General features: G+C 39.9%; 2 long non-coding RNA genes across 2 annotated transcripts in view; one reads left to right on the top strand and one right to left on the bottom strand.

Moving 5' to 3' along the window:
* LOC309709427 overlaps positions 1 to 8,455 on the bottom strand; it is a 59,881-nt gene extending 51,426 nt beyond the window's left edge. The window contains exons 1-3 of the long non-coding RNA XR_014277508.1: positions 7,729 to 8,455; positions 6,893 to 6,965; positions 403 to 473 (exon numbers count right to left, since the gene is read on the bottom strand). This is a non-coding gene — a long non-coding RNA (uncharacterized lncRNA). The remainder of the gene's footprint in view (positions 1 to 402; positions 474 to 6,892; positions 6,966 to 7,728) is intronic.
* LOC309709428 lies at positions 7,216 to 17,725 on the top strand. Its single transcript, XR_014277509.1, has 3 exons — positions 7,216 to 7,535; positions 12,081 to 12,138; positions 17,502 to 17,725. It is a non-coding gene; the product is annotated as an uncharacterized lncRNA (long non-coding RNA).
* Positions 17,726 to 18,849: the final 1,124 nt, after the last annotated feature.

Here is an 18,849-nt window from a genome sequence, read left to right as displayed (position 1 = left end):
AATATTTTTATTATTACTCATATAAGATTAGACTGTTACAGTCTAATGAGTCTATAAGATATTTTAGCTTAATTTAAAAAAAAATAGCTGAAATAAACTTTGAGAAACAGAGCCACTTGTGTTCTTTCATTGCACTGCATCTTTAATGACCCTACTTATTTTTGTTCTCTTGTTGCCCTCAAGGCCCATATTGTAAACTGGTTAGGTTTAATTAAAGCAATTCATGAGGCAGTGTCAGAAAGCTACATCTACATATCTGAAGCAATGGGATACCATTAGCTAATTCCTCAAGTAAAGACAAAGCATTTTAAAGTGAGTGACCGTTTAGTCTTATTTTATACCGTTACAATAACAGGGTGTGAAATGTGAGTAAAAAGGTAACAGGCAAGTTTGTGTACTAACCTTTGCTGGATGAGGTGATCTGGACTGTACTGAACTGTGATCGAGCCTATTTGGAATTAAGTTGGCGAGATCTGCGGGACATATAAGACGTAAAGGTTGGCCTTCACTCCGCAAGGTCTAGCAACAACTTTATTAGGTGTGTCCGGGTCTTTGAAAAGAAGTGAGTTTGTTTCAGTGGCCATCATTTACCCAGACACACTCCGCTACACCCCTGACTCACACGTATTTCTGTCTTTTACATCTGGAACAGCCTCAGGACGTGCGCTGAAGTCTAATGGTGTTGGCAGGCCACTTGGACTGGTCACTGGTGTGCTTATGTAATTGTGTGTGTTTGATCACTGGAAAGTGTGTGTGTGTGTGTGTTCACGCTCCTTCACCTTGCTTTAGGCGAGGCATTACAGTGAGAGTTAAGGGGGCCTGCTGTGAGGTCACATGCACTCATACAGCTCCTCCTCAAAGAAGGCATCTTGAGGTCAACAGCCATGTTGCAAGGAAAAAGGGAGGTTTAGACCTGGACAGATATTGCAGACTTGACATACAGCTTTGAGGAGAATAAGATGCAATCGAGGCAGAGAGGACTGACACGTGTATGAAGGGAGAAAGATTTTTATAGAGGGTTAGGTAAGCAATAAAGAGGTTTTGGGGAGAGTTGGAGAGTTTATGTAGGCTGGAAGGCTCGATGTTTATTTAAGTCCAGTGGGAACACCTGTAGCTTGAGCAAGATACACAAACAAGCTGTGAATAAATTGTGCTGGGTTATTAATCTCTCAGTGGTAAATTAAATTTCTCTTGTTTACTCAGAACAAGGGCAAAATGTTCACACAAGACTTTGTGAAACGCAGGCTTTACTCAGACATGGTTTTTAAATCACTGTAAACTATCCAGGGCTACTTTAGTTTGTTTTAACTTTATTTTATTTTATTATTTCCAACAAGCTGGTACAAGCCTGATGCTACATTACCAAAGCAATTTTTTTTTTTTTTATCACTGTCACATCTTTTAAATACTGCATTTCAATTTTGGTGATCTTACTTTACGGGGAGTTAAAGAGACCCAGAAGCCAAACATTATTCCTGTATGAATAAATTATTATAACAATCTCTTTTCCTGATCATAAAGTTCAGTGACTCCACACATGAAAAAAAAAAAAATCAAAAAGCATTACCTGCTTTAAATTAGCCTTTAATCTTGGCAGAGTCACTTTCATCACGCTTCTTAAACGTCCTGTTCTCAGCATTTGCACACATGACGCTTGCTGGAATTCGCTACAGATCAGGTGATTTGCAGGGAATTTCGTGTACCTCAGTGTTTCACAAACTTACCTGTTACCTGATGCGCTGTATTGTTCTTTGACATTGTGACTGAAAACTCTTGATTTGTCTTAGGGTTGTAGATGTTGAGCCAGATCTCATTACCAGTGATAATTATTGAGATGAAAGTTGGGCTAGTAAGACAGACAGGTGGATATTTGCTCTCTGCGATGAGTATGTGCAGCGATATAAAACAGGCAGCCTACTGGAAGTGGTCCAGAGCTGCAAAACGAGATAAGCTTGAAGCGTAAATGAACTGGAGTAAATTAGGACTGGCATTTGAATTTGTGGCACAGTCACTTGGAAGTCATAGTACAGACAGATACACCGTATAGACACAACTATTGGGCCAAACCTCTTAATATTTTAATTGGGTGTCTGATTACCAGAGGTAGATGAAATCGATATGCAGTCTGCCTTTACAAACACTTCTGAAAATGGGTTGTTCTAAAGATCAACAAGCCATTTTGTGAAATTTCTGTCCTCCTACGTCCGTCTGCCTGCCTATTTTTTTTGTGGACGTCTTTACACTTACATGGGTGGCTGTAGCTCAGGAGGTAGAGCACGTCACCTACTGATCGGAAGGTTGGTGGTTCGATCCCTGGCTCCTCTGGTCTTCATATCAAGTATCCTTGGGCAAGATACTAACCCCAAGTTGCTCTCTGATGTATCCAATGGCATGTGAATGTACAGGGAGAGCAGAATTATTAGGCAAATGAGTATTTTGTCCACATCATCCTGTTCATGCATGTTGTCTTACTCCAAGCTGTATAGGCTCGAAAGCCTACTACCAATTAAGCATATTAGATGATGTGCATCTCTGTAATGAGAAGGGGTGTGGTCTAATGACATCAACACCCTATATCAGGTGTGCATAATTATTAGGCAACGTCCTTTCCTTTGGCAAAATGGGTCAAAAGAAGGACTTGACAGGCTCAGAAAAGCCAAAAATAGTGAGATATCTTGCAGAGGGATGCAGCAGTCTCAAAATTGCAAAGCTTCTGAAGCGTGATCATCGACCAATCAAGCGTTTCATTCAAAATAGTCAACAGGGTCGCAAGAAGCGTGTGGAAAAACCAAGGCGCAAAATAACTGCCCATGAACTGAGAAAAGTCAAGCGTGCAGCTGCCAAGATGCCACTTGCCACCAGTTTGGCCATATTTCAGAGCTGCAACATCACTGGAGTGCCCAAAAGCACGAGGTGTGCAATACTCAGAGACATGGCCAAGGTAAGAAAGGCTGAAAGACAACCACCACTGAACAAGACACAAGCTGAAACGTCAAGACTGGGCCAAGAAATATCTCAAGACTGATTTTTCTAAGGTTTTATGGACTGATGAAATGAGAGTGAGTCTTGATGGGCCAGATGGATGGGCCCGTGGCTGGATTGGTAAAGGGCAGAGAGCTCCAGTCCGACTCAGACGCCAGCAAGGTGGAGGTGGAGTATTGGTTTGGGCTGGTATCATCAAAGATGAGCTTGTGGGGCCTTTTCAGGTTGAGGATGGAGTCAAGCTCAACTCCCAGTCCTACTGCCAGTTTCTGGAAGACACCTTCTTCAAGCAGTGGTACAGGAAGAAGTCTGCATCCTTCAAGAAAAACATGATTTTCATGCAGGACAATGCTCCATCACACGCGTCCAAGTACTCCACAGCGTGGCTGGCAAGAAAGGGTATAAAAGAAGAAAAACTAATGACATGGCCTCCTTGTTCACCTGATCTGAACCCCATTGAGAACCTGTGGTCCATCATCAAATGTAAGATTTACAAGGAGGGAAAACAGTACACCTCTCTGAACAGTGTCTGGGAGGCTGTGGTTGCTGCTGCACGCAATGTTGATGGTGAACAGATCAAAACACTGACAGAATCCATGGATGGCAGGCTTTTGAGTGTCCTTGCAAAGAAAGGTGGCTATATTGGTCGCTGATTTGTTTTTGTTTTGTTTTTGAATGTCAGAAATGTATATTTGTGAATGTGGAGATGTTATATTGGTGTCACTGGTAAAAATAAATCATTGAAATGGGTATATATTTGTTTTTTGTTAAGTTGCCTAATAATTATGCACAGTAATAGTCACCTGCACACACAGATATCCCCCTAAAATAGCTAAAACTAAAAACAAACTAAAAACTACTTCCAAAAACATTCAGCTTTGATATTAATGAGTTTTTTGGGTTCATTGAGAACATGGCTGTTGTTCAATAATAAAATTATCCCTCAAAAATACAACTTGCCTAATAATTCTGCACTCCCTGTAGTTAGAAAACAATAAGTATAGAGACAGTGCTTGTGAGAATGGGTGTGATTGGGTGAATGTGGCATGTTGTATAGAGGGCTTTGAGTACTCTGGAATACATAGTAAAGCGCTATATAAGAATAAGTCCATTTACATTACAGTGCACCAACTATACATGCAACATAGGTGGTGGACTTCAAAGAAGTATAACAGGAATTTGCATTCTTTCTATTTGTCCAGGTAAAAGTCTCATTGAGATTACAGTCTTAATGAGACCTAGCCAGTGACTACTGGGCCTTTGGGGGTCCAGCTGTCCGTGTCTGTATCCACAATGGAGTATAATTGAGGCTTATGTGATATCACTATGCAAGGCCATGGCAGACCATGTACGGGGCTATCAAGTGATGAGGCATAGAGTGAGTAAAAGTTACTAACATTCAGTTAACCTGTTTTGTACGGTGGCCCTGAGAGGCCAAACGGACTGCAACTTAAGAAAACACCAGCAATAAGAAAAACGCTGCAAAAGCACACAAAACACAATGGAAATAGGAAAAACAAAAACAGAAATAGGAAAAACAGATTTCCAAAAGCACAAGGGAAGTATTCCTGGGGAGACAATAACCCGACGGACCAGTTGCAGGAACCAAAATATGCTAGGTAAGTGTGTTTTAATCTCATGATTCATATAATACTGATGATGGATTTTTAGGCTAATAGTTAGGCTAACACACTTACATCACATCTTTTCTTTCCGATAGACCCTCCACTTCTTTTAAGTGTCTCCCAGCGCAATTCTTAGCATATTTTGGTTCCTGCAACTGGTCCGTCAAGTTATTGTCTCCCCAGAAACATTTCCTCTTTTGTTTTTCCTATTTCTGTTTCCTTTTGTTCTATTTCCGTTTTGGCATTGACATCAGCACAAAAACTGTGTGCTGGGAGCTTCAAGGCATGGCCAAGCACCCCTTGACTGTGTAATGTGTAGATGGCTCAATACTTCTGCCCATGACATTTTACGGGAGTCTAGGTTACATGATTACTTATGTCACTTTTGCATCTACATTTTGCCACAACACAAAGCAGATTTTGTTAGCTCTAGTCGTGCTATCTATCATGGATCTCATCTGCTGTGCGTGTGGCCATTTAAAGCAGATTTAAAGCAGATTTTCTCTACCACACTTTGGAGAAGCTGTTTATTTCAAGCACATCCTGGCCAACAAAAACTAAGTAACAGCATTGTTTTTGTTTCATCAGTTCAGAAGAATTCAGATCAGCCGTGCTTCCCTTCTCTCTTCTCTGGATTTGTTTTCATCGTTGCAAGAACCTGACAAGGATATCATTAATTCGATAAAGACTTCCTCCTCCTTTGTAATAAAAAAACCTCTGTGTAAACACAGCAGAGTGGTCCAAATCAGACACTGTGCAGATTCACGTCTTGGTCCCTGATTAACATCTCTGGCTCGTACTATGCGGTGAAAACATAAGGCCCAGCAGTGTTTTATTCATTGCAAAGAAATGCATGGATGAACGATTACCTCCAAATCTCTGTGGAGCTCATTTCTGAAAAATGTATGCCTGCAGCTATGTGTACGCACACACACACATACATACACTAACATATGCACCTGAGTACTGCCACAGAAAAGTGTGTGGATGTCATTTACACATAACATGAACCAAACATGCCTCAAATACACACTTGGTCACCTTTTCTAGGTCTGTGGGCCATCTGTGGCAACAGCAGTGGTCTTCTGTGTATAAAGTGTAGACAGACACGAGCGCTCTCTGATGCTCTTCCAGTCAGACATACCTTCACAGTCTGGATCAAAGCTGGCCTATTTGCTCTTTGGGTTGCAGAAAATCATCAGACCTGATAATAATGTTTAAAATTATTGTGGTTGATTTTCCATTTTTCTATTCAATATTCACTGTTTTGGCAAGGATCGTCTTCCTGCACCTGGAGAAATGATGTCTTTACATGTCAGTTCTCAAAGATGTGAACGATGATATTTTGAATGATTTAGTAAATGGATCAGTGTGTGTGTGTGTGTATGTGTATGTGTGTGCGTGTGTGCACGCGTGTTTTGCTATGAGGTCCCAACATTCCTGAGTGGGACAGTTCCCACAGATTTGCTCAAAGAACCAAATGTCACATCCTTTCTGTCCTTCTAAGGACAACTCCTCACTCTCTGGTGAACTGGTGCAGACGTGTAAATGTAGAACTTAAAACAATAAAGACAACTTTGCAGGACAAAGAAACCTTTGAGGCAACAGAAGTTTGTTCGTTTTACCTGAAATTAAGAGGGAGGAAATGTTTGGGTCGTGTCAGTCTATGTGTTCAGATTATTTTTTCCAGCTCTATGATTTTGCCATTTGGGTTTTCATCCACAGAGCACCTGACCATGTGAGTAACGATAAGTCATGGGGGCAGACGGGTCTGTTTTATTAATCATTACTAACTGTGGACTCAACACAGGGGATGGATTCAAATGGCTATATTTAAATGTCCCAAGAAAATTCAAGTATTTCCTAAAATAAAAACTTTTGCAAAGCAGTTAAAACAGGAAGTGATTTATCACATCAGTGAATGTTTGTCTAATAAATAAAGTTAATGTGTTCATGTCGTAGATTAATTTTATGAGGAAGCTAATCACTAATTTCAATAAGCAATAAAAACAGTCAACAGGGGAAGGCTATAACTGTAGATGTAAAAAGTCTCATAAAAACATTATGTCGTGTGAAGCAAGTTTAAATGCTTAAAATTGGGCTATACAGGGAGCTGGTTTAGCTCAGTACGTGAGCAAGCAGTCTGGGTTCGAGTCTGACCCACGGCCCTGTGCTGCGTGTCTCCCCCACTCTGACATTCTGCTTTCCTGTCTGTCTTCACAATTGCTATCCAATAAAAGCAAAATGCCAAAAACAATCATATAAAAAACAAACTCTAGACCAACCTGCCAGAGGACGCAAGCTATGATCCACTTGTAGAGCAAAAGAGTGATGGCGCTTGCCAATGATTAATCAAACCTGCAAAGGAAAGAAGCGAGATGGCTCTTCAGTGAGCTGGCACAGAGGAAATGTTGTACCCCAGCATGTTTACTGAGCTCTTCCCTTTAGGTACGAACTTACTTATTACTCTGTAGAATGTTGGAATGTGGTTTTTGTGTGTGTGTGTGTTTTGGTAATGAGCTGACTGTATTTTAAGTATTTTGAAAGCATTATTCTTAGTTAAATTGTCAACAGGTTGGGCAGCTAGCTGTACCTTACTTGCCTGTGTGAAGTCGCGGGTTAGAGAGGTTAACACCAGAGGCCTTGAGTAAGTCATTCAGCGTAGGGCTGCTCAATTAATCGAATTTTAATCACGATTACGATCTGGGCTTTCAACGATCATTAAAAATGACTGAGCCGATTATTAGCCCCTCCCTCATTTATCCGCGACACCTTAAAGGCCGGTCCGTGAAAATATTGTCGGGCATAAACCGGTCCGTGGCGCAAAAAAGGTTGGAGACCGCTGATTAAGAGGACCCGAGGGAAGCTCGGAAAGCTAAGCAGAAGTTATTTGGAGAGGAGAGTGACTGCCGTTGGTTGAAAAGAGAGGTAAAAAAAACTTCAGTGGTGTTGCACACTATTTTATATTATTTTTTAAAGTCATTATTCAATACATTGTTATTGTTAACCCTTTAAAGCCGGTCAGAGCAGCACGCTCTGTTTTGTGTAACTATTTTTAAATCCCTGTAGAACCTGAACCGTGTAAGCTAGCGCAATAATTTGTTTTGCATATGAAACTTACATCTTATGCCATCAGCTTGTCCTCGGTCACGGTTTCCTTCCACATAAATTGCATAAAAAGCGCTTGCAGGAACAAAAACATAATATTCCAGAAACAGGCTTTGCCGATCCGATCAGCTGTTCGTAACACTTCGCACATTGAAACAGACATCACCGCTAACTATCACATGTCCGCCATTTCCTGCCCGAAACCGGAAGTGATGTCATTTTCGCGGAAAATGTAGTTTTTTTTACTTGTAGGCCTTAAAAGCCTATACTGGTCATGTTTGACTTTTCTGAATAGTTTCTGGGATGCTTAGAACTCGAATTGCACTGCTGGAAATAGTTTATTTTGATGCACATGCTGTTTTCTTTGCAAATTTGCATCATAGGATTGTTTTTGTTTTTCCTGCAGTATATAAAAATTGCTGTATCTCCAAAATAAAACTATGAAGACACTCAAAATAAACTTTTTTGTATTTAAAGTTTTGAGGGATAAACCTCTTAAATTTCTCCAAGTAGAAATATATGTTAAAAAACAAAAACAATTTTCAATTTTTTTGTAGTTTATTGCACTTTTTTGCAATTAATGTAGTTACTATGGACTTAATGCATACATATTATTAAAATATGGGCTATAACAGTTGTATAGCAACTTGAAATGCTCCCACAAATGGCACTACAACATGTAAAAAAATAATATAAGCTCTGGCGGACTTGGTTCTATAGTAGGTCTTAAAGGGTTAAATAAATATCGTCAAATAACCGCGATCTCAATTTCAGTGAAAATAATCGTGATTATCATTTTTGCCATAATCGAGCAGCCCTAATTCAGCGGCTCTAGAACCGCCATAGGTGGTCATTTTGGTCCACTTGCATTTGATAAATCATATAAGGCTGATAAATGAAAACCTCATAATCTGATATTTCATGACTTTTCATAAAATAGCTTGCACTCACATACACATAATTACAATCATATACAGAAATGTAGGCTCAGTTATAAAGGTGCAAAAAAAATCTGTCTTAGACAGAAGAGGCAAAGCAGGAGACAGACACAAGAAACAATTTCTTGGTGCAGAAGTGGGTCAATGAACTCATCACACACAAGGACAGCTGACTGTCAGCACACAACATCCTCAACACATTTTCATTTATTTTGTTTTACACTTTTAAACTAGCCGCAGAAGCTGATGAACGACCTCTTTAGTTTCATCGTGACATGTGGTGTACATCCCAAGGTTTTACCTGCATACGTCCATCTGCTCAGTGTCCTCTTCAGTCATGCAGGTCACATAATTGCTACTATTAACTATATGCAATAATTAATTCATTAAAATTTGTTGTATTAAATTGTATTTAAAAAAATCAAAAACTGTGAGGTCTGTTTTAAATGCAGGGAATACATGCAGTAAGAGCATTTATCTCTAAATTGTTCTTTATTTTAGCATAAAAAATACCACCTTTAGTCCAGAATTCACTTTTAACTTAACAGTAATTAAGTCATTCAGATGTTTGAGCTATTTTGCTGTTTTGTTGTACCGTTTGTTCATTAGTAAATTCAAAAATATATTTTAACGTTACAACCTGTAATGAAATAATCTAAATAATTCCTAGAGCATAATTCTAAATGCTTATTTTATAAAATCTTTTAATTATAATTCGAGACATTAGATGAATATTAAAAGTACCTAACTTCTTCAAGATAATACCTCTTTGCCATTACAGCTGGTGCTGCAGGATGGGGTCAAAATGACCACCCTCTGCAGTTCTACAGTCTTGCTATGTCTATATGTTTGATTACATATTAATGTGTGTATTTGTGCAGCTTTTAATGATAGTGTAGTGGCGTTTGCATTTATATGGCGCTTTTCTTCTTCTACTGACAACTCAAAGCCCTCTTAACAGTTCAGATTTTAACAATATGTTGACAAGGCACTCTATTCTATCCAGTTAAAGCAGTTTATCAACCTCTCATCTGTGGCCACTTCAGAATCACCAGTTAACATTTCTATAGTCTGTGGGAGGAATGTAAAAAAGAGGGAAAGATACACAATTGCATATAACTGCTTGATTACAACAAACCATTCTGACTGGCTTCCTTCAAGATTTAAATCTTTCACATATTTCAAACATTACAAACCATCTCCCATTGAAAATGCTTACCTGGATGATTGAGCGTGCAGCAAGACATTACAATAGTTTGCCTTTTAATCTAGTATGCAATTCTTTCCAGCTGAAGGTTTTGAATATTATCCAGTGCATTACATTTGCTTCATGAGCTTTCTTCCCAACAACACTTTTTAAAAAGACTGAGGTTTGTTTGTTATTATTAGATGTGTTACCATCTGGATTCAACTCAAATAGAACTCACTTGGGGTCTGATGCAGGGGTCTTGAAAATGTGACACCAGAGCTGCATGTGTCTCTTTTGCCATCTCCAGTGGTTCTGCGTGACTTTGACAGAAATACTGGATGAATACAAATAAGGAAATGAACGTTGCTTTTTGTTTTCAGCAGTTCTTAACATTTTTTCCCCATTAGTCATTTTTCTGACATTTCTCTTTTGAGCTCTTCCTAAAATCTTTTAGTCCTTCTGCACTGCCAAACACAGGGAAATATGGTTCCATTAGCCTCTGTGTTTTTACTACATATGCATTTTATATGTTTTATTATATTGATTTCACTTGGCAGGTGTTCCATATATTCACACTGACCAGTTACAATGTGCTAATCTGAGCTTGTATTTCGAGTCTGCCAAGCGGCTTAGACTCCAGTTTCATAATGTTGCTTTCATGCATTTAGCTGAGTTGGATTCCTAACTTTATGTGTAAGACAAATCTAAGAGAATATCAGGATTGACCTAAATTAGGGCTAGGCGATATGACCCAAAATTCATATCTCGATATTTTTTAGCTGGATGGCGATATAAGATATATATCTCGATATTTTTTTAAGCCATAAAGTAAGAACAAAAAGAGAGTTCTTAGTTAAAGCTGTGTCCCAGATGTCACACAGGCACTTTTATTAACATACAGCACAGATGTACATGAAAAATTACTCAAAAATAAATTATGAGCATTCATTAAATAATAATGCTCCATGAATAAAATAAAACAATGTTGTTTTTGTGCATAACAAAAAGCTCACAATTGTGCAGTCAAAATGTAAACTAAAAGACGCTGAGCGTAATAACAAAGACAGACAGATTTCACAGCAGCTCTATTTCCAAGTTTTACTGCGTGACTGACAGCCTGGAGTTTGAAATCCACTTCATAACCACGTACGTCTCTTACAGGTGCTATTTATGGTCCTTATACACACACAATACGGTAATATTACGTTGAAGCACAGTACGTATCACTCCGCGAGGCTCCTCGGTAGCCGTAATGCGCCGACAATCTATCAAGCGGTGCAGCTCCGTAGCTGACCAAAATCGTATTCAAACATTTTTGACAGATTGCTGAGCGCCGTGTACCACATAAAATCGGTTCGCGGCCATCAAGCACAACCAGAATTCATACATAAGGCGCTGTCAACTTTTGAGAGAATAAAAGGATTTTAGGCTATGCAGCCCGTAGGGACTAGCGCGGTTAGCTCGTTAGCATGGTTAGCTCGTTAACACGTTGACGCCGTCCAGCCCCACGCATGGGGCGATGCGCAGTAACTCGTTAACGGAGATTTGCCGTGTCCATCTTGTCGCTGCCTGCACGTGAAGCGATGGGGGAGGAGGGGGAGTTGTGTTCAGTGAAGGATAGAGGCGAGGCGGAGTAACGTTGCGTAGAGACAAAAGTAGACGAAAGAGAGGCAAACTTGCGGCTCCACAACTATAAGTATAACGTAACATAGACTATATCGATATAAAGGATATTGTCACATCTTATATCTCGTATAAAAATATATATCGATATGTTTTAAAAACTCGATATATCGCCCAGCTCTAACCTAAATGTTGTTTTCTTAACACTGTGAAATGTAAGAAATGAATACACTTAAAAATAAACATATACTCTGTCATTCATCAGTTTCTCATGAATTATGTCTAGTAAAGCGCTATATAAATACAGGCCATTTACCATTTACCATGTCAGTAAACTGCGATAAAAGCTTCTCAGCACTGAACGTTTACTGAGAGTGAGACCAATGCGAAAAGCTGGCTGCATGTTTGTACTCAGCTACAGTTATTATTTAGTTACAGTTATGAGAGTGGTATTGTTTTGGCACTGATTTTGTCATCTGGTATGAAAACAACCATTTGATCATCATTCATCCCATGTTTGCCCAGTTTCTGTACTTTCTGTGCTGCTCACCAACAGTCAGCATTGGTACATTCCCAGTTATTTATTTATTTTTTTGTTATTTCTCCCTCCAACAGATGGACTTGCTGCCCGAGTCTGGTTCAGTTGGAGTTTTCTTCCTGTTTTCTCTGCATGGTCAGCGACTGCTTGCTCACATTGAATCATTTGGTTCCTCTCTGCTGAATTATAAAGTCTTAACCTTACTTTACAAAGTGCCCTGGGATAACAAGTCACGATTTGGCACCGTATAAATAAAACTGAATTCAATTTACTCGTTATGTTTAACTGCTTTGGACAGGCTGCTGCAGTTTGATTTCACATCTTATGTAATGAGACAACAGAAATTAAGGACAGGACAAATAAAAAAAAGTAACTATCCAGTCCCACAAGAATGCACTTCTTCAATTTGTGGTTTAGGCAGAAATAAAACGAATGTGTAATTTTAGAAATTTATTTCTACGCAGGCGACAGAGTGAAAACAAACAGTGTCCATTAGGAGAGGCTTTTAAAGCTTTGCCAAGGTCAAATCTGAATTTAAGTTTCCCTTAAAATCAGATCTTATCACAATTTATTGGTAGAAAGAAAATTTTGTTGTCAAAATAATGATGTTTTTCTTACTTTATTGTAAAGACAGCTGCTCTTGTGCATGCTTGTGTGTGTGTGTGTGTGTCACAGTGGCAGCAGATAATAACTTTGTATAATGATACCCTTGTGTGCAATACTCCTCTCTCTCTCTCACATACACACTCTCATGCATATTTTTTCCACCCAGTGTGATTGTCCAAGTGGCTGAAGGTGCCAACAGCCTTAAAACCACAGGAAAATTGCATTTCGGATTCATAAATTCAATAGTAATATGAATAACAGCAGATTGGAGGAAGGGAACGGGCTGTTTTCCCAATGACGGCTAAAACGAAACTAAATGTAAAGAAAATGACTTTCCGCAATCTAAGTGCTCCTCAAATTGCATCTCAACTTACAGGACAAATAGGCAGTTAAAATAAAGTTGCACTTGAACCTTGACGGTCACTTCGTTCTTAATGGCTTACTCCCAAGTGCGTCTTCGAATTATTCAGAGGTCAGTAAATGTGAGTCGTGAAGAAACGTACATAGAGCAGGCTGTTTGTGGCTGACGCGTAGCGCTTTGAGGCTGAACAGAGACTTTGCATTGCAGCATCTGTTCCCTGTGCTTGTTTTAAGAAAGTGTGCATGAGTGTACATTTCCTTGCGCGCGCACACACACACACACACGCTCGTTTTCATATCTTAGTGAGGACATCTTATTGACATAAAGCTTTCCCTAGCTGCTTACTCTAACCATCAAAAATGAATGCCTAATCTTAAACCTCTGCCTAAACCTAACCATAACCTAATTGTAACCCTGACACTAAAACCACATTTTGAACCTCAAAAATGCCTTCAAACTCGTGGGGACAGGGATTTTGTCCCCATAAGTGACTGTAGGTCCCCACAAGTATAGTAGCATGCCAATTTTCTGTCCTCACAAAGATGTCTAAACATGTACACATGAACTCACACAAACACACACGTACCCACATACACAGTGTCTGAAGAGAGGAGTAGTTACTTGGCGATGGTGGTTGTTCTCAAAACATTGTTTCATTGCTGGCATTTTTCTATGGCTCTAAATCTGGGTCCATGTTTGTTGATGCAAAGGGTGGAATGGAATTTTGTGTGTGTGTGTGTGTGTGTGTGTGTGTGTGTGTATATATATATATATTAGGGGTGCAACGATACACAAAATTCACGGTTCGGTTCGGTTCGATACTTTGGTGTCACGGTTCGATATTTTTTCGATACAAAAAAAATGTTCATGCATTTTTAATTTGTCATTTATTAAAATTATAAATATATATTTTAACTCAAAAGTACAGTTTTTAAATTTAACCCTAACCCTAACCCTTGTGCGCGTTTTTTATTTTGACAGCGAATGCGCACCTGCGGACCACTTATGTGCAGCCCTGGTTATATAGCTCGTCATATTGCAGCCACAGAAATTATTTTGTCCATGAAACCATAAAGCTGCACTTTCTTTTTGCCTTATAGTCTGATTTGTCATAACTTCTCCGTTTTGTGGTAAGCTTTTATTTGGCTGTCACTTCTTCACCCTGACCTGTCTTATTTGGCTCAGCAGAACTGAAATGCTTTTACACACGCACTCACATAAGCTCAGCGATTCTCTGCGCGATCAACCTCTCACATGTTTAAGCTGCGGGAGATTTCACTTGTCATGTTTGCATAGTAAGCTAACGATTAATAAGACGATGTCAGAGGAATTGGTGCACAAATTATCATCACTCACAGATCAGTGCTGTCGCTCTCTATACACAGTTCGCACGATTGCAAAGTGAAAGCAAAAAAACAAGCACAAATTCAAACGCGACTTCAATATGTCACATATTGACAGTGGCTCACCGATGCCAATGACATAATTACCCAGCTACATTTCTGAAAGAATGCAAAAGCATTGACATATATTTTTCCTACAATAGCCTGACGGGCAGGGAAGAGATAGATTTTGGTAGCCCGACTGAAAAAATCGCTAGCTCCGGGACGTCGGGCTAGCGATATTGCAAGCCCTGTATCTGATTGAGGAATCACTCATCTTTGGAAAAGAGAGTTTATTACAGAGAAATGGCTCTTTCCAAAATAAAAGCTATACTATCCGCTTCTTCTGGGCTATATTCTCAGCAGCATAAGGAGAATCATGTGCTAACAGCTGTCTAAATGACTCGGCTAAAGTTAGTAGCATGCTTGTTGTTTTTGTCTTTGCACTAGGATGATGTCGGTGTAAATGTGCAGTCATATTCGTTGTGTTCCCACTAGTGCTTTCAGGTTAATCTCGTTGAAATGACCTTAACGCCACAACACGGCAAATCTCCGTTAACGAGCTACCGCCGATCGCTCCGTGCATGGGGCTAGACGGCCAACACGTTAACGAGCTAACTGCGCTAACACACTAGTTCACACCAATGTAATTGAGCATTGCATGGCACATCCAACATACTGTTTTACTTTAGTCCATGACTCGCTTACCTTCAGGGTCATACGTCACATGAAAACCAAAATAATTCCAAACGCCAGATCTGAATGAGGGTCAATTTGCCTGTTGCAAGGAGAGCTTAACTTCTGTCTCGCTAGCTTGCCCTGTGCTCTTCCTTCTGACTATGCTGTCTGTGTAGAGCGCTCAGTGGATCCACTGAGTGCTCAACACAGACAGCATAGTCAGAAGGAAGAGCACAGGGCAAGCTAGCGAGACAGAAGTTAAGCTCTCCAGATCTGGCGTTTGGAATTATTTTGGTTTTCATGTGACGTATGACCCTGAAGGTAAGCGAGTCATGGACTAAAGTAAAACAGTATGTTGGATGTGCCGTGCAATGCTCAATTACATGGGTGGGAGCTAGTGTGTTAGCGCAGTTAGCTCGTTAACGTGTTGGCCGTCTAGCCCCATGCACGGGGCGATCGGCGGTAGCTCGTTAACGGAGATTTGCTGTGTTGTGGCATTAAGGTCATTTCAACGAGATTAACCTGAAATCACTAGTGGGAACACAACGAATATGACTGCACATTTACACCGACATCATCCTAGTGCAAAGACAAAAACAACAAGCATGCTACTAACTTTAGCCGAGTCATTTAGACAGCTGTTAGCACATGATTCTCCTTATGCTGCTGAGAATATAGCCCGGAAGAAGCGGATAGTATAGCTTTTATTTTGGAAAGAGACATTTCTCTGTAGTAAACTCTCTTTTCCAAAGATGAGTGATTCCTCAATCAGATACAGGGCTCGCAATATCGCTAGCCCGACGTCCTGGGGCTAGCGATTTTTTTCAGTCGGGCTACCAAAATCTATCTCTTCCCTGCCCGTCGGGCTATTGTAGGAAGAAAAATATATGTCAATGCTTTTGCATTCTTTCAGAAATGTAGCTGGGTAATTATGTCATTGGCATCGGTGAGCCACTGTCAATATGTGACATATTGAAATCGCGTTTGAATTTGCGCTTGTTTTTTTGCTTTCACTTTGCAATCGTGCGAACTGTGTATAGAGAGCGACAGCACTGATCTGTGAGTGATGAAAATTTGTGCACCAATTCCTCTGACATCGTCTTATTAATCGTTAGCTCACTATGCAAACATGACAAGTGAAATCTCCCGCAGCAAGCTTAAACATGTAAGAGGTTGATCGCGCAGAGAATCGCTGAGCTTATGTGAGTCCGTGTGTAAAAGCAGGAGGATATATATTTCATTTCTTCTGAGCCAAATAAGACAGGTCAGGGTGAAGAAGTGACAGCCAAAGAAAAGCTTACCACAAAACGGAGAAGTTATGACAAATCAGACTATAAGGCAAAAAGAAAGTGCAGCTTCATGGTTTCATGGACAAAAGAATTTCTGTGGCTGCAATATGACGAGCTAAATAACCAGGGCTGCACATAAGTGGTCCGCAGGTGCGCATTCGCTGTCACAATAAAAAACGCGCACAAGGGTTAGGGTTAAATTTAAAAACTGTACTTTTGAGTTAAAATATATATTTATAATTTTAATAAATGACAAATTAAAAAGGCATGAACATTTTTTTTGTATCGAAAAAATATCGAACCGTGACACCAAAGTATCGAACCGAACCGAACCGTGAATTTTGTGTGGCGCGATATGGCAGCCTCGCTTCTGTCAGTCTGCCCCAGGGCAGCTGTGGCTACAATGTAGCTGCCTCCACCAGTGTATGAATGTGAGAGTGAATGAATTGTAGTGGAATTGTAAAGCGCTTTGGGTGCCTTGAAAAGCGCTATATAAATCCAATCCATTATTATTATTATTATATATATATACATCCCAGTCATCATACGCCACTTCTAGTCATCCCCAGTCATGCATTCTGTATTTATTTGAACTTACTGATGCTTTGATTTACAGGAACTTCTCTTTTATTGATATTATTCCCATCATATGTCTTCTTGTGCTCACCGTTTCCCAACATTTCTCTCAGTTCACTGCTTTAACAACATCTGTGTTTTTAGCCTTTAAACGGGGGGAATGGCGAAGGGAGAGTGATGAAGAAACTTAACACACGTTGTGCTCCACTAATGTAAAATAACAAACAATACAGGAGTGGTGGGATTTACCAGAGAACCTATGATACGGTATTTACATGTTACTTAAAGGCCTTTGAACATGGGATGCATAAAATCTGTGCAAATATTTTGTGTGGTAAAACTATTTTACTTTCACACCGACTGCTTAAATTTGCTGGATGAATTTGTGGCATTTACTTTTCCGAACCAAGCTCGATTTTTCAGATTTATCGCAAACAGATTTGAACAATCAGACCACTGCATTTGGCAGCAAGTGTGCTGTAGCTCAAAACGTGGACTGGTAATGAATATACAAAATAGTAAAATAATGGTATTTTACCTCAGAAACACAGTTACATGCTGCTCCGTGTCAATCAAGGCTTTGAAATTATTTCTCTGCCTCCTCAGATGCGGTACCAACTCTGCCAACAGGACCCCAAACTCCCCCACTGACATCCTCAAATATGTACGAAAGGGGTTGTGATACAGCTTCAACTGCTGTTTCAAACCATGAAACTTGGTTGAACCCAGAATCTCAGTTTCTTCCTTTTCTTGTTTAGAAAAGTCAGGACCAGCTCATCATCTTTATCTTTCTTGAGGACAGTGCGAAGTTACACGACAAGCTTGCATTGAAAAAATTCAGAATTTCATGTGTTTCATGTTTTTTTTTTTACCCAACACGCTCTGTGTGTAATGGCCTTAACTCATCTGCCTCCACCTCAAACTATCCCTAGCATCTTTTACTGTTACACCAACCCTCTGCTTGTCCTCCACTCTACCACTGTTGGGTATAATGCATTCATAAGTAATTTTCAGTCACATTGTCAATCACGCAGTACTGTAGTGTAACGCTACTGTACTAAATTCAAAAATTACATTGCAGTTACAAATAGGTCATTACTTGTGTTACAAAGGTCATTCAATTTTCAGTTGTTCAGAAAAACATGTATTTTTCTTTTAGAGCGGTCACCCTGCAATTAGCTGACTTTAGTTGGTCTTCAAGAGGTGGGAAATGTGGAGTGGTTCACAGCTTTTTAGGAGTTGAGAGACAGAAATTTTTAAAAAATTTATTTTGCACAAAAGTACAAGAATGTAATAGTGAACTGCAAATTGTGTCCAGGACAGAAACAACTGCATTATGCTGCTAAACCAACTACAACTATGTGCAAGCATCTACAAAGACAGCATGCTAAAACAAAGCTTGCCAAGAACCTAAAGTGATGTTAAAACTGAGTGAATGCCGACCCCAACCCAGCAGCCAGACCCTGAACTTCAACAGGAAACAGTCAGCGATGAGCAGTCAGTCTGTTGTTTTGAATGGTTAATTACAGGAATTTAAAGACATCCCACTTTTGCTATTTCTGCTCCTTGCATCTAAACTGTTACACCCGCCTCCCTCTTATTCACACACATGTATTCTGTCTTGTTTCTACTGACTTTCACCCCCTTCTCTCCAGTTCATACCTCAACTTCTGCTCTCTCTAGACATCACAGTGTCATCTGCAAACATCACAGCCAAAGGAGACTCCTGCCTGACCTCTCAGCCTGTCCATCACCGTTGCAAACAAGAAGAAGCTCATATTTGATCGCTGATGTAATCCCACCTCTACTTTGAACTACCTGAATCTGTCACTCCTCACCACTGTCCTGCACCACCATCATATACTTCTCTGCAAGTGCTGACTTCCTCATACAGTACCACAGGTCTTCTCTTGGTACCCTAACATATGATTTATCTAGATCCACAGACACAGTG

Source organism: Aulonocara stuartgranti (genome assembly GCF_965226115.1).
Source record: "Aulonocara stuartgranti genome assembly, chromosome: 6".
NCBI lineage: Eukaryota > Metazoa > Chordata > Actinopteri > Cichliformes > Cichlidae > Aulonocara > Aulonocara stuartgranti.
Note: the sequence above shows the minus strand (reverse complement) of the source record. Positions and strands in the feature narration are given on the sequence as shown.